Genomic DNA, 16620 nt, shown 5'->3' with positions numbered 1-16620 from the left:
TTATTAATAATTATTTTTAAAATATTAAATTGCAAAAAACAAATAAGAGAGTTTTAATTCGATCGAGAATGTTATCTATTGTATTGAGAGCATTGATTAGAGGAAGTAAACATATTTTTTATTGATGAAAAAATCCCGATAACTGCTGGGCTCGAACCTGCGTCTTTTCGATTCAAAGTCCTCGATGCTATCCACTAGGCTGACATACACATGTGATCTTGAAAGTGTAAATATAATATTCATTATAATGTCAAAGAATAACTGATGAAGAAGTAAAAAATCTGTGCTACAATGATTAACGTGGTTTTTATATAATATTCTTTTGTACTTTTTTAAATTTTTAGCCTGTAAATGAAATATTTAGAGGGATGGGATAACTTTTTTTTGAATAAGGATATCCAGATAAGGTCCTGATCAGGAACTCGTCAGGTTGACCTGATGGCAAATAACTTTTTATTTAATAAGGATATCCTGATGAGGTCCTGATCAGGAACTTGTCAGGTTGACCCGATGGCAAATAACTTTTTGTTTAATAAGGATATCCTGATGAGGTCCTGATCAGGAACTTGTCAGGTTGACCCGATGGCAAATAACTTTTTTTTGAATAAGAATTTTCTGACGAGGCCCTGATCAGGAACTCGTCAGGTTGACCCGATGGCAAATAACTTTTTTTTAAATAAGGATATCCTGATGAGGTCCTGACAAGGAACTTTTCAGGTTTGCCCTAATAAGGCAAACCTTATATTAACCTGATAAGGTCCTTATGGTACTTCAGGTAAATCAGGAAGAAATTCTAGTCGGGATATATTGGTAAGAAATATTTTGCGGATATCACTATGCCAGTATGGGCGTGAACGCCATACTGTGTGGTATCGAAGATTTTTATAGGTTATAAAATTGTATGCATAGATGATTCAACCATTGCGGGAATAGTAACATGGGCAATAGTTATTGTGAACGCCGCAATGTCAGTATGGCCGTCAGGCCCATACCGCGTTGCTGTATCCACAATGCTTTTGGCAGATAAACCTAGTCTAACGACATCTATATAGTTTTGGCAGTAATACGAGTATAAATTGATTGACACGCCAAAAATTATAGCGGGAAAAACTAGTAGTATTGTACCCTCAGCATTGTAGTATGGGTCTCAAGGCCATGCTGTTTCGTCGTGCCTGCTATGCATACGTGTGAGCAATAAAATAGCTCCAGTACTATACAGTATAGTAAATAACGCCATACTTCTGGGACTCATTAGAGTACTGTCTTGGAATATTTTCTATACTGTTTAAGTATCTGTCTTGAGACCATACCATCATGGTGTTGAACGCCATGCATTTCTTACCGTGTATCAATAATTTTACACATACATAAATGTCAATATTCATTACTGTACATGGATATAAATTTTAATAATATGATTATCAACAAATTTAAGTCAACGTAATTTTTTTTTCTTTCGTCTAGTCGATAAAGTGTCAATATGATCTATCTTAGGTTTATTATCCATGTCAAGTTGACAAGTTGGATTTGAAAACTACCTAGTTAGTATAAGTGTATACATATGTAGAGTATGTACAAGTGTATATGAAAAGACTAGAAGACACTAGAGATCGCCGATAATATTTGAGTTGTCGAACGCCATCGAGCGTAAAGAGGATCGTACTGGGTATAGACAAGAGCGAAGGTTCTGGGTTAAGTAAGTGGTTAAGAGGCTGATGCTGTGGCACGGGTAATGGAATAAAAACACTCGACCCCGATGTCGCGATGGAGAACGACGACTTGCAAGAAGAAGGAGCCTTCGTGATCTTCTCTCAGGACTACAGAGACACTACTGACTCTATAGACTTTTCACTCAACCTTTTATCATTTTACTTTTATATTATTATATTTACTTTTTTATTCTTTTAATCCTTTTATAATGTGTCTGTTAAATTATCCGCCAAAGTATTTTTTATACTATGACAATTTATTGCGACATATTTTAATATAAATTGTTCTATTTATTTATATATATTATTTTTCGCTGCAACATTCCGTTCATTTATTCTACAAACGAAATTATTTAATTAATGTGTGACATATAATATACAGGTATTAAAATGAGTGGCAACAGGTGTTAAGCGCTAAAAAAATCACTTTGATCTTTTTAAATTTATCGTTATAATTTAAACAAGTAAAATTTAATTACCCGAGTTTGAAAACGAATAAAGGAAAGGAATAGCTTTAATATTAATATAAAAGAATTAATTCTCCCTCGTGGATTATATTGTTCGAGTCTCAAAGAACTCAGACTCTTTTTTTCTCTTCAAATAATTTAATTTTATTATACTTTCCTTTTATATTTGCTTTCATAATTAGTGGTAGAGTTAATTAAAAATTTAATCAAATGTTAAGTTTGACAAATTTTTTATTTTTATGAAAGAAGTGAATTGTTTCATTTGTTAATTAATGAAATTTAATACGTACAAAATTTTTGATTAATTAAAATTATGAAAAAAAAGGCCTCCAGAATTTTTTCAAATTGTGTATAAAGCCAACACAAATGAGATAAGGCAATTTAAACCACCTAAAAATTACTAATAAAAAATTGTCCAATTTAGAATCAGCGTTAAAAGTTTTGATTAAAATTTTTACAACTAATTATTAAAAATATATAACACATTGATAAGAATGAGTCAAATAATAGATTCAGGATTCTGATGTGAGGATTATTTTTAACATGAGATTTTCAATTTTTTAAGTAGACTCATTTTGTCCCATATTTTGATTCTTTTTTAACTGACTGGGTCGTGTTGACACAAAATAATTATTTGAGGATTGAAAATAATTTGATCCCCCCCCCACACTTTTTTAGTGGCAAATCAAATTTCTTGCAGACTAAAAATTTTCGAGATTCTTACATCTTGAAAAATATTAAGATTTCATTTCATAAATTTTGTAGTATCAAAATAAAAAAAATTTGAAAAACGGTTGACCCTGTAGGCCAAATCCCAAACTTTCAACTATTTTTGAGCTCAGAGTTAAAAAATGTTTATTATTATAGGTAAACTTTTGAGTTCTTCGAACTCAAAAAACAAACCAGAGTTTAGTATTATAGGTAAACTTTTGAGCTCTTCGATCTCAAAAAACGAATGGACCAAAAGAATATGCATGTTACTGAAAAAAATGAGAACAATTGTGCTTTTTAAATATTTCATTGCTGATCTTTTGAGCTAATAGACCGATTTTTACGTTTGAGGTGGCATTCGATGCAGTTTTTTTAGTCTCTAACACACTTTTAATGGAAAAAAAAAACATTTTTTGAAATTTGTTATGCTGACGATATCTCTTGAACAAATCATTCAATTTTAATAATTGGAGTAGCATTCGACACGGATTACAGAGTGTCAGAGCTGATTAGATATTAGAATCAATTCATGAAGTAAGTAAGAAGTTATTTGAAAACAACATTTTTTCAAAAATTTCATTTTTCAAATAACTCCAAACATACTGTACTGATTAAGCTTAATTCTTTACAGATTATAGGAATGAATAAGCCGCTTCGAATACGTACACACATACATACACTCTGACATCATCCCAAAATGGTCAGAATAGCTTCCTAGGACCTCAAAATGTTAAAATCTGTTGAAAACTCGGTCTTCGGAAATTGGACCAAAATCAATAACTTTCCTGTTTTTTTTGAAAATTTCCAATTTTTTTAGCGGGAAATTCAAAAAAATTACTTCTAAAATTACCTTACAAAAATTAGACAAGATTTAGATTACAAGATCAAGATCAAAATTATGCGTGCGGATCCTGAAGTCAAGTTACTTATTGTATATATATTTCGTCAAACATATAAAGTAACAAATATAGATGGATCAAAGAATCTAAGACTCAGGGATGGGTTTTGGTCTTCGTAGGCGGAGCATCGTCGCGCGTCGTATCCTTGCTTTAAAACCATGTCGTCCTGCCTCCGTAACAACTGGTGGGGAGCAACACTGAATGCAGTTTTCGTCGAAACATCGGCAGGATATCACGTGTTAAATTACGCTCTCGTTGTGTGTATTTTATAATTCCCACGTGACACGCGTATCGCGATTTATTTCACCCACAGTTTAGTGACTTGTTTTATTTTAAATTTTATTTGCACCCATTTATTCACAACTATAAATTTTTATTTTAGTGATCAATAAATTTACTTTTAGTCAGTGATAAATTCATTTTTTTTTTTTTTTTAAATAACTTTTAGGCATTCATTAACAGAGGATTATTCATAATTCTATTAACAAGGTATTTTTTATTGCTATTATTATTTTAACTTAAGAAAATACAACTTTTTTTTTTACTCAATCACTTTGAGTACGTTTGCTTACCTAGTACCTTTTGGATTAATTCTGGAAATGTACGAGTCAGCATTTTGATTCACGTTCTAATGAACGACTCGTTGTTTCAAGCTGATTGCTTGACGGCCACGTTAATAAGGATTTCATGTACTTTTGTTTTTATTCAATAATTTTTATTTATTTAATTACTTTTTTTTTTATTTTAATCATTATTTAATTTTTTTAATTACTAACCTTTTGACTTTGTTGTCATGGCCATTCGGCCTTTGTCAAGCACAATTTGGGAATGTGACTATTGTGTAGAAAACCTCAAAGAGAAATGCCAGACGTGTTGAAGTACGCGTGTAGTTGAGTCAAAGGTGCCTGACCATAAGTGCTATTTACTACTTATTTCGTTTTACTTATATATATGGGTCATTCCAAAAAATAAATTTTTTTTTAAGTGTGACCTCCATGGATTTTTTCCACATTTTGTGGAATTATTATTTGCATCAAAATAATTACTCCCCAAAGATTTGAACTTTTCATATTTAGTACTTTCGTAATAATGATTTTGTGAATTTTGACAATTTTTTTTTTTCAACTTTTGAGGTAATTTTCAATGAAAATATTCATTCTTTATTATAAGAAATGGAAAACCCTTTAAAAATAAAATTGAAGTAAGAAAATCTATTTTTCTGGTCTTGCGGAAAGTTTTATTTTAAATTTAATATTTTTTTCTAGAAGCTGAGAATTTTTTACAAAATTCAAAAAATCATTACTACGAAAGTACTAGATATTATGAGTAAAAATATTTAGTGAGTCATTATTTCTATGCAATAATTAGTCCTCAAAATTTGAAAAAGATCTACGGGGGTCACTCTTTTCATTTCGTAATGAAAAATTTTTCTTGCGTCAAGAAATCTTTCTTTTCTGTGTATATGAGAACCCAATCGAAATGAGATACCATACATTTTGAAGGTATCCCGAGTAGGATAAAATCGTTATTAAGACCTAAAATAAAAAAAAAGTGAATGTCTATTCAAAAATATTTAATCACAGTTTGCATAAAAAATGAGGCAAGCTAATCAGCTAAGACAATGTGATCAATTTAAAATTTAAAATAAAATTTTAATTTTTTTTTCAAGTGCTTGTAATTTGAAATATTTTATTGAACTGGAAATAGCTGACTCTAAGGTAAAGTGAGTTACTATTGTAAAAAAAAAGTTTTGTTTGGATTTGTTGATTAAAAAAAAAACCGTAGAAAATTTAGAATCTTTTATTTCTGTGTCTCATTAAGATTTAATTTGTACTTTTCTGTGGTTAAAATTAATTTAGCTCAGACGATGATTTGAAACGTGTCGATTGTCAGCATTAAGTAGATCATAAATGCATTGGTATAGATAATAATAACATGCATTATACGTTTGTTTTTTTTTTGTTTTAAAAGTTAAAACAGTGCTATAATTTTATTGATATGAAATATTAATTTAATTATATTCATTCAAAGAAATATCTGTGGGTGGATACTCACAAGTTTAATAATCATTTAATTTTATCAACTATTTGTTGATACATTAATTGCAGTGTGGGCATGAGTTTTAATTATCAAGACTAAGAACAATAATTTAAGTAAAAAATAATTATTTTTTGTTACAATCATAGCTTGCTTTACCTCAAATCAGCTTTTTCCAGTTTTTAAAAAATTTTTCTGATAACCATCATTTTTTTTACTAAAAACTATAAATCTTTTTTGTATTAAAAAAAAAGATATATACATGTTAATAAAAAATGACAAACCCACTGAAATAATTTAAAATAAACGAATTTGTAAAAATTTTTTTTTGTACGCACGAATTTTTTATTATTTTTATTTTCATAATAAAATTTAAAGGGACTTATTTTTCAGTGAATAAAAGCAAAAAACACTGACGACATTTTTCAGAACGAATGCGAATCGTTTTCAACTCTCATTCCCTCTTATATAGAGTTGTTTTTTTTTTATTTTTTATTTTTGCTTCACATTCTAGTTACGTGCTCAGTTGTTTCGTTTTGTACATGCCTAGGTCTCTCACTTTTCTTGTGTGGTTTTCTGTATATATATAAATGCACTCTTTTCCTCTACAACAACGACTACGTGCTTTATAATTCAATACTCTAAAAGATTCATGGAATTTCGAATAACATAAATCACTATAAATATAAAAAATTTAATAAAATAAATTTATTTTTATTGCCTATTAAAAAAATTCGATTAAGAAATACAAAAAAATCAATATAACAATTATATAGGCAATAAATTCATATATAAATTTAAATTAGAGATAAAATTTTAGATTAAAGTCATTTAATTATTCCTAACTTCAATATTAAATAATAGCTTGATTACAATTTTGGGTGTAATGCATCTCTACAGAGAATTTCCTCACATCACGAAATCTCACAGAATATTTCTCAACACAAGTTAACTCCACATGTTAATTTCTACATCGTAACATTTCTACAATAGATTAATTTAACAGTGTTCTATCTCAACATAATAATATCTTTTATACGAAAAATCTCTACACGAGAATGTCTCTTATTTATTATTATTTGTCTCTTATTCTGTTAACAAAGTAAGTTAATTATATGAAATAGATATTTAATGAAAGTAAGACTAAATTGTTTAAATAATTACAAAGTGACCAATCATCTTAAAACAAAATTGGACATATCCAGGGATAATTACTTTTAAATTGGTGGTCTTGTTTTAACATTTCGTAAATTTATTATTTAATTAATGTTAAATGTTGTACTATTAAGAAATAATTAAAAATAAGTGATGATGCAACATGTGTCACTGTTCGTGTAAGACTTTTTGAAGAGATTTTCCATATGAGCGATATTATTATTATGTAGAAATGGAATGCTGTTAATTTAATTTATTGTATAGAGTTGTTACGGTGTTTTAATTAACATGTACCCAGAAAGAAAAAGAATTTCTTGTCACAAAAAATTTTCACTCACCCCAAGAAAATTTTCACACAGAAAAAAAAGATTTTCTGGGGCAAGAAAAATTTCGCATTATGAAATGACAATTAAATTTTTTTTGGCGCTAAAAATTTTTTCTTGCCCCAAAAAATTTTCAATTCATAATGCAAAAGATTTCTTAGGGCAAGTAAAATTTTTCTTGGTGTGAATAAAATATTTTACGCCAAGAAATCCTTTTTTTTCCGGTATAGAGTTGCCTCGTGTAGAGAAAATTTTTTTGAAATTTAGTGATGTCAAAAAATTTCCTGTAGAAAAGCGCTACACTCTACAATTTTCACTACTGTAAATAGTTAATGCATGAAGTAATTAAAAAAAAAAACCACAATTATAATAACAACAAATTAGAGTCGGAGTAAAAATGAAACTAAAATATAAAGCAGTGCAACTACACTTTTAATATGAGACCACGTCGAATGGATTAAATTTTACAACCGTAAACGAATAATAAACTCTATATACGAGGGATAAAAAACGAGACAAAATGAGTAACACGAGAAGAGTATAAGGGGTGATTTGTGGTGTTTCAGTTTGCCAGTATTAAAACTAAAGCGGAATCGTTTAGCACGCGATTGTGTCGTAATTCTAACCTCGGCATGCCAGTTTAACCGGCACGATATTCCCATCTTCTTCTATGTACTATACCATTCCTTTAGTTTATACTGTATTATGGCATACACGGCAATTCGTGTCGGTCTTTGACGCAGAGAGTTACGCGTACTACCTATAAATGTGTAGATGTATAGCAGACAGTATATATAAGACAAGCTAAATGTACACACGCTAATGTTTCCAGTATTGAACATAAACGTATAAATATGTGTACATATATATAACTAGGTGGATGGATTAGTATTATATTGCAAAAGGTATATAACTGTGGACATAAACACGAGCATTGGGAGCATGATCGTTGGCTACTTGGCACGCAAACAGGGTTAATTGATCAGTGAATCGTTTATACATGCGGTACTTACATGAGGGTTCACGTCTCACGCTATACTATAAATTGATTACAATCATACAAGAGAGTATCGTTTAAGCTAATTTTCTTTCTAACTGTTTGAATAATTTCAATTAAATAAATTCGATAAAAATAATCTCTTCAAAAAATCTTACGGAAACAATTTAATACCATGTAATTTTATGACATAAATTCACTATTTTGACTTATCGGTATGGAAATCAAATTTTTTCTGCTAAAGGGAAGCTATTAGTTTTAGTCTGATTTGCAGAATTCTAAGCTCTGATTTTTCAATAGATATCAACTTTTTGAAGAACAAAAAATTATTGAAAATTTGTAAAAAAAATTTATCGTACGATATCTTTTAAATGAATCAATGAATTTAAAAAAAACTTTGTAGTAATCGAAAGAATTTATCCATGTCAAGATCTTATTAGTTTCAAATCGATGATTGATTAATCGATTACAGCAGATGAAATGAAAAAAAATTACACATTTTTTTAAATAACTCGAGAACTATCGATTTCAGAACTCAGATTTAAGTTGTGATATCTTACGACAAAAATAAATTTATCATGATCGATAATATTTACCCGTATGAAAATAACATATATGGTCAAAATATATGATAAATGTCAAAAAATATATGTAGCCAATTTAACTATATTTTCTTTTGTATTAAAAAATATAATATTCATCATATACGAGTACGTCTATGTTTAGCATATATAAAATATATATGTCAATCATATACAAAAAATATATTTTTATCATATATAGAAATATATATTCTTGTCACATACGAAAACTATATTTTTATCATACATTAAAATATATGTTTCTATCATATACGAAAAATATATTCTGATCATATATAAAAACATGTGTTTATATTGTGTATGGAAAAAAAAACTTTCTTATTCGTATGACCAACTCCAATTAAATTAGATCTAAATTTTAATATACTCTTTAAATTGCAGTTAAAATTTTCAAAACTAGTTAATTTAATGCGAATCTATATACCTATATACATATACATACAACGAATAAAATATATGCTTAAATATAACAAAGAAAATATATGGTGCCATATATTACATTAATTATATGCCACCATATATTTCATTTCATATAAAAATTTTATGTTATTTGAATATAAAAGGAAATCTATCACTACAATATATTATAAGGCAAATGTAAATGTATATATATAGCTTAATATAAAAAAACATATAAGTTACATATTTGGAATATATATATTTATTACTGCATATAATTTTATATTAAATCGGCCAAAATCTCTATATGATTTTTTATAATATAAAATATAATATATCATATATTTTTTTGTTGCAAACATATATGATTTTATATATTTTAACCATATATTGTTTTTTCATATGGGTAGTATAAAAAAACATTATCGTTAACGCTTAAAATTCAAATTCAAAGTCTTAAGGGTTATTATTGAGCTCAAAGATTGTACAAACATACTTCTTATAATGAGTTCAAGCTCTTTGAACTCGAAAGTCGGAAGTTTCAGGGCTAGACTAAAAGGTCAATCGTCTTTTAAATTTTTTTCTTAAATATAATCATTTTATAGCAAATCGATCAATAAATTAAATTATTTAATGGCTTTAATTATTTAGATAATTATAATTTTATAAAATAACTTTCAAGAAATAGTTTTGTTTTTAATCAAACTTAAAATATTAAACAAAGTCATTGTTACTCAAGGACGGTTGTTTTATTTTTTTAGCTTTTATACTATTTATAATACTAATTAAGTGTTCATTTAAAAGATAATTAAATATGCCAAAACTTTGTTATCAATAGAAAATTTACTAGAGTTAATAGTTTGAGAGCTACGAGTAATTAAAATTTTATAATCTAGTATTAGTTACAAGTTAAAAAATTTTAATTACTTTAATATAAATAAGTATATTGCGGACTGCATTGTTTTAACTAAAGAAAAAATTTATTAACATTTGTAAAAATTAGTTATTTATCACGTCATCAGAAAAAAAATTGAATTACCTTTAGAGAATATTTATACAAAGGATACAATGGTTTACAATTTAAAAAATTCCTTTAAAAAGTACTAAAAAAATTTTTTTTTTATTTGAAAAGCGGTTGGACTTGGGGGCCAACCCCAAAACTTCCCGTTGTTATCGAGATCAGAAAACTTGGAAACGTCATTATTAGTAAACTTTTGCGACAACTGATAGAGCTTGCTGAGACTTAGATTTGATCAAACTTAGAAATAAATCCGTCGAGCTCTTTGAGCTCGAATACAGCGGGAAGTTTTGGGGCTGGGCCACAGGGTCAAGCGGTTTATAGATTTTTTTTTATTAGAACGCATATTTTAAAAATGAGTTATTGATGTGTCTCTTATTTTAACCATCTCCTCTTTTCCACTGTTTTAAATTCATTGACCAAAATATTTAGGTCTTCTATTATCTCGTATACTTATTTTAGTGGCTCGGTACATAAGTAATTATACAACAAAAATGACCCGTTCATAACGAAGTATTAATCTTATTAAAAATGTCGCTTACATGAATAAATTAAATACTTAAAATAGAAGTACATTTATCTCAGAGAAACATACAAGATACAATGTATCGTATCAGACAGCTAACCCCGGTCAGCTAAAATTCAGGCCGTTGTTATGTTAGCTGGGCCAACGTTATATTTATTTATGTATTAAACAGGCATTATTTATACCGTCCGATGAATATGCATTGCTAGGTGGCAGTAGCGAGGTGTCGAGTGCAGACGCGTCGCTATCACTGGCTCATCAATCACATACAGTGCTCCCAACTCTTCTCTTTTACACTATCTCTGCCAAACATATATACATATAAACCACATATATATATAAAGATACATATACGGGTGTTTAGATACCATTCTCATTCCACAATCCGCCCATGTCATCCCTCAGACCTTAACGGCTCGGTCGCAATTGACACTAATTTACGTAATTTTTTCCTCTCTCCCACGTGTCACCATCGCTATGCATTTTAATCTTTTTATATATTTATTTTATCTGTATATGCAGTTAGATTGATAATAAAATAATAGAGCGGAATCGTAGATAATGATAAAATAAATAAGTTTAAAAAGAGTATGAAATGGAATAACTTTTTATTTTTCGGTAGATTGACATAAAAAATTTAAACTGTTAAATTTATTTTCAGATAAAAAAATAAAATTTTTTAATTTTAATTGACGTGTTATTAATTTTACATTTTATAAAATATTGCTGGGAGCTATTTTACTGATTGTTGTATTCAAAACGTTAATCGGATGGATCAATCGGACTGACACCACAAAACTATCCGATAACCTCCGTCATGTAGCCTCGGGATCACACATGGCTTTACGTATAGCACAGACATTGTATGTGACTATTGCTGTATAATGTGTATTATGGATAAATGTACGTCTGTGTGTATGTGGGTTACTGTGCTAATGCCCTGGTATGTGTACGTATTCTCCTTTCAGATTGACACCATCGCAAATTAGTAATGACCAATTCAATCGGCGCAATTTCATGGATAATGAATTCGTTTATCGCCGCTGCCAACGAGTTGTCTCTCTACTGTCATACAGATGATAGATTTTTATATAAAAAGCTTTATATGTCTATCTAATTGCTCTTCCTTATTCACTAATTTTTTTAAATTTTTTATTCCAATAAATTATAAATCCTAGATTTTATAATATATGAATAAAAGATTATAAGAATTGATCGAAGCTGGTCCATTTTTTTTTTTTTTTTTCTTATTGTAATAAAATATTGAAATAAATTAAGAGACACTGACTAGGATAAATGTGGGAATTAATTCGGTTAGAATTGACGACTGTCATAAAAAGATTAGTAATGTGAAGTTAAAAACCATCTGACTATTGGCGTCAATTGACCATCAAAAAATTCGTCACAAATAATTTTTTAAAATTAGAGGTAATTTACATAAAAAAGAAAATTTTTATTAAAATTATGGTGAAATAATACTTAATTTTTTCGAAATAGATTGAAACAATCAGTTAAGACAACAGTACCAAATATTGACCGAGTTCCACTTAATGACGGAGTACCTAAATACTCTAAAAATGGAAAAATTGGTGAGTGCAATTGATGGGAAATTAAAAAATCATAATTACATATTTTTCATGAATTAAATTTACCAATTTTTTCATTTTCCAGGGTATTTAGATACCCGTTCATTAAATGGCACTAATCAATATTTGACACTGTTACCCTACTTGAAATTTGCGATAAATAATTATGAGGTGGGCCGTTGTATCTCAGTTTTCACTTATATAAATCAAATCAATCAAACAGACTGATCAATATCAAAATAGTATATTACACACCAAGGGAGAAAAGTAGGACATTCAAAGCCACGTGTATAATTGTCTACCCAAGCCGAAGGCGGATTGGGACGTCCTACCTTCCTCTGTGGTGTGTATGTGATTTTTCACCATATCTGCACCTGAAAGTTTAAATTTTTGTCTCTGTTTGTGAGAAAAATGGCGCATGCGCTAATTTTTATGATGTGTTTTTTTATAAAAGAAAAGAACGAGGTTCTTTCCTCTAAACAGGGAAAGAAGTTAAACTTTCGGTGCAGGTATGTTAGAAAATAATTTGTTCTAAGTCTATATGATTGTCTATAAAAATTTGATTGAATTAAATGTTAGAAATATTCGTAAATGTATCCATTATCACCTGTATAGATCTTTAATCAACAAAATTAAATATTTGCGACTCACTAAAACAGTTTTCATTAACAACCTATCTGTCCTGATTAATCACAGAATTCTCATTTGTGTTAACTTTAATCTGACTGAGTGCTTAAATTTTACACTGCTTTTGTTTTTTATCTATTTTTGTTTCTTTTCATTGAGTTAAATAATTATGCTAATACTTTGATTGAATAACCGCAGTATTGTGTAAGAGCCTGATATTATGTACCGAACAATTGGGGGTTTTTTATTGATAAATTAAATACGGATTTCATTCAATCTATTGAGACAATAGTAAGACGTATTATTAAATTAACCTTTCAGTATTCACATTTTGCTGACATGACACTATTCAAACTATAAGATGTGGCGCAAGCGAGACACTAAAATACACGTGGGTGCTGAAGTTAATAAAAAGGAAAAATTTCTATGTATTGATGTCTACCTATTGATGTCACAATAATTTTTATCGAAAACAATTTTCTCTTTAGGAGACGACAGCTCACCCGACTTGCTTTTGACATAATTAACTTGATTTTGACAGCTAAAATTTTTTTGAGTTGCATTTGACTTAGTTAACTTGATTTTGGCTACACTTACTTTTTTAACTCCAACATGACTTTTTTAACTTAAAAATTCAAGTCGACTAAGTCAAATTCAAGCCAACGTGACTTTAATTTGAGTATGTTTTTCATACTCTAAAATTACGGAAGGATTTTCGACAAGTATGTGGTTTTTTTTTTTTATTAAATTTTAGTGGTGGACCGTCGTATCCTAGTTTTCTATATACGCATTTACAGTAACACCCGCATTAAAATTTCGTTTTAAACTTAGTTATGGTAAAATAATGTAAATAAAAATATTTCATTAATAATTATTAATTCCAAGGTTTCAATTTTCAATAAGTCAAAATTATAAAAAATGAAATTGAAAAAAATAAATAAAAATACTCAATAAAGGTTTCAGTGCAACATTACAAAACATCAAAAATAAATCAGCACTGTTATGCCCTAACAGAAAATCGGCCAACGCGCGCTGTACCATCACGTTTTTACTATTTTCTATTTACTGCTGAAAAATCCATTTGAGCAATGAGTTTGCGGTTGCTATGAAGTACTGCATGCCTTTGATAATTCAACTCTCATGTCTGAGCCAGCCAAGTTGTAGCTTTTTTCCCAATCCCCAGTGACGATAGTAAAACATAAAAAAAAAAAATAATAAATAATAATATACTCGTGCTAATACACTCTATTGGGATCCACAGTATTGTGTAGGATAAAATGTAAGTGAAAATTGTTCGAAAATAAATAACGACGGATTTAACGATTTATCCGTAGAAAAATAAAGGAGTTTATTCGCCTTTGTAATTCAAATATCAATGTTTTAAATTAAATGGATATAGTCTGAATTGGATCAAATATATATATGTATATATATATATATATATTTAAAGGTTAAATGTCACAGGATAAGACGAAAGTAAATAAAATTTCTAGTGATATAAAACTTAACTCTCGTAATTTTGCTTATTCGTTCATCCGTTCGTTAGTTCATTCGTGCATCAGTTCGTTCACTGGCAATGTAAGGATAAAGAAATATATATGTATATACATATATATATAAAAGTGGATAGAATAGTATGAAACTCAAGGGTAGAAGGACGACACTAACACTGCCTAGGTTGTATTACTCGAGCTATGTAAATGAATTTCGTTTAATTATTCGGCGGGGGCGAGGGGAAGGTCTCCAATGGAACGAAGACCGGTAGCTCACCCTAACATTCACTATTCTACTCCATCTCATCACCCCATAGTCTTCTACACCGTTAGGATATACACATTGTGTAGAAGTGAGAGAAAAAGGCAATGTTCATGTTACTACTACTTCTACTGTTGCTGCTGTGTGTTATTTAATATCTATGTATACTGTTAAAAAGTATCCGTGAATTCGCTACGACGGCACTTTGCCAGAGCTTGTGAATTTCTCTTCTTACTTCCTTCCTTCCTGCATTTTTTTATTTTTAACCGGCTTTATCTTTCTCTTTTGCTTTTTAATGTATTTATTTTAATGTTCTCCGCCTTACGAATAGAACTCTTTAACGTTTCTCACCCAATTTTCCTTAGCATTTTACTTCTCTTTATATTGCTATAGAAAACTTGACTTTTACCCTCTTCTTCGTACGACGAAATCAATTTCTCGCTTGAAAAATTAATTTTTTATATTGAATTACTAAGTAAACAGTTGAAAGTTTTATTTTATGATAAATATTTATTTTTAATTTTATAATTCTTAGCTACTTGTCTATCAACTTTTTTAACTTCCCGCTACGAAAATTGAAAATTTTCAAAACAAGGAAAGTTATTAGTTTCGGTCTTATTTTCGAAAACCGAGTTTTTTATCAGATCTCGATGTGTTGAGGTCCTAGAAAGCTATTCTGGCCATTTTGGGATGCACGTCTGTCCGACCGTGTGTGTGTGTGGGTGCAAACTTTTTCTGTCCCGATATCTTTGGAATTAATCAACCGATTTGAACGAACCTGACGACAATCGAAAGAGTTCGCCAAGACTTAGAACTGATTTGAATTTGAAGTCGATCGGTCCTGTAGTTTATACGATATGTGAAAAATAAAAATAGAAAACATTTTTTTTCTTTTGGAGTAGATTGTACAAATTATGTGAGATTGTATACTTCAAAAATAGTAATGCGAACAAATTCTTATGAAATTGTGTGGTTACAAAAACCACTGGATGATTTTTCCAAACTACACAGAGAGAAATCTTAAGTAAATATTCCTATGCAGCATAGTAATGGTTAACTCTATAGTTTGTATACGCAGTCACATAAGAGCGTCGTGACACAAACTATAGAGTAATGTAATCATTACTATGCTGCATAGGAATATTTACTTGACATTTCTCTCCGTGTACATTGAGTAGTTACTGGACCTTCAAATTTTTACCCTAGTTAAACAGTAAACAGAACGACTACAGTAGAGACTAATCTTATAGTGTCACTTTTGTTTTGGTTCCATTTTTGGCTATCGTCCCTATTGGGCCACGTGTCACTTTATAGTGTCATTTATGCTACTACATTGTCGATATAGTGACCGCAAAGTGTAGTTTAATTATTACTAGTAGAGCAAGGTAAATTGAACTCCATCATTTTTTTACGTGTAATATCATGGTAATGGTATGAAAATGATGACCATATCATTATAGTAACCATTACCATACTTTCATAGAAGTTGTTAACAGATTATCATAGTAATCATTACCATAATTCAATTACTATATAACATAGGAACTTTTACCACAGTTGAATGATTGTTTCTATAGTTATGTAAATTTCCCCAGAAATCATGGGCATATATTCCATAATTCCAAGTAATTCTCATCATAACGATATGGAATGATTTTTCATAATCGTACTAGGAACGGTTACCATAATTTTCTCTCCGTATGGCTAAAAATAAATATAAATGGTTGTGTGAAAATTCTTTCAGGCTTTTGATTCAGCACAAAAGTATGGGGTCAAGTCTGTGAGAATAAATTCATCAAAGCTCGCGTT

At 29.2% G+C, this 16620-nt stretch overlaps 1 protein-coding gene and 1 long non-coding RNA gene across 7 annotated transcripts in view; one reads left to right on the top strand and one right to left on the bottom strand.

Moving 5' to 3' along the window:
- Window positions 1-16620, bottom strand: part of LOC130666307 (uncharacterized) — a 137375-nt gene that overhangs the window by 14010 nt on the left and 106745 nt on the right. The gene's annotated exons all lie outside the window — the stretch shown is intronic.
- The window catches only part of LOC130666304 (lachesin-like), a 148002-nt gene that overhangs the window by 59381 nt on the left and 72001 nt on the right, over window positions 1-16620 (top strand). For 3 of the 5 annotated variants that reach the window (XM_057467162.1, XM_057467163.1, XM_057467159.1), the window contains exon 1: window positions 4006-4275. The exons of the other annotated variants lie outside the window; for them this stretch is intronic. The gene's annotated coding sequence lies outside the window, so the exon portion shown is untranslated. Of the gene's footprint in view, window positions 1-4005; window positions 4276-16620 lie in introns of those variants that run through there. 5 annotated transcript variants of the gene reach the window in all.

The sequence above is a fragment of the Microplitis mediator genome, chromosome 4 (assembly GCF_029852145.1).
Source record: "Microplitis mediator isolate UGA2020A chromosome 4, iyMicMedi2.1, whole genome shotgun sequence".
NCBI lineage: Eukaryota > Metazoa > Arthropoda > Insecta > Hymenoptera > Braconidae > Microplitis > Microplitis mediator.
Note: the sequence above shows the minus strand (reverse complement) of the source record. Positions and strands in the feature narration are given on the sequence as shown.